This window comes from Galeopterus variegatus, unplaced genomic scaffold, assembly GCF_000696425.1.
Source record: "Galeopterus variegatus unplaced genomic scaffold, G_variegatus-3.0.2 Scaffold54857, whole genome shotgun sequence".
Taxonomy (NCBI): Eukaryota; Metazoa; Chordata; class Mammalia; order Dermoptera; family Cynocephalidae; genus Galeopterus; species Galeopterus variegatus.
In genome coordinates this window covers 2,293-3,048 of record NW_007780968.1, presented here as the reverse complement: position 1 = coordinate 3,048, position 756 = coordinate 2,293, and positions in this window count along the sequence as shown.

Here is a 756-nt window from a genome sequence, read left to right as displayed (position 1 = left end):
TCACAATGACCACTTCTATTCATAGATACTTAGTATGTAGGAGCGATTCTACGTGTCATCTAGACAAGAAAGCTAAATGAGCCCTCAAGACGTGTACAGTTTGGTTAGAAAACGTTGACACACAGGGAATAGCAAGGCCAAGGGCAGAGGAAGGGCGGGATTGGCACCTTTTAGAACAGAGAGGGGCTGGGAGGAGTGTAATGTGACCTGTCCTGACAGGGACAGGTCACCCGGGTTTGAAGACCAGGGTAAGGATTTGGGAGTTTATCCCGAGAGCAATGGAGAAGTGGGGGATGGCATGACACAACTGGCATTTTAAAAAATGCCTATTGTTGGCTCCTTTTTAATCTTCAGGTTTCTGTGACCCCTTAATTGATCTATCAGCCAATGTCACCAGTTAGTCTTTGGCCACCCTACCCTCTCACCTCAAAATTAATCTGCACATAATGACACAGCCCAAGAAGACATACTTCTCGCTTTAAATCATGAAAGAACATGTGGAAACTTATTGGAAGTTTCTCAGGAAGGAAGAGGGGCGGCTCACACTAGACGTGGCAGCCAAAACTCAATCTTTGAATGTTCTTCCCAGCCCCTGCCCCAAAGCTCCACTACATACAACTCTCACACACACTCACACAAAAACAAACAAACAACAACAACACCAACATCAACAACAACAACAACAACAACAAAAAACCGGGGGGGGGAGGGAGAGGAAGATTTAACAACCTCAACTTTTTTTTTTTTTTTTTTTTT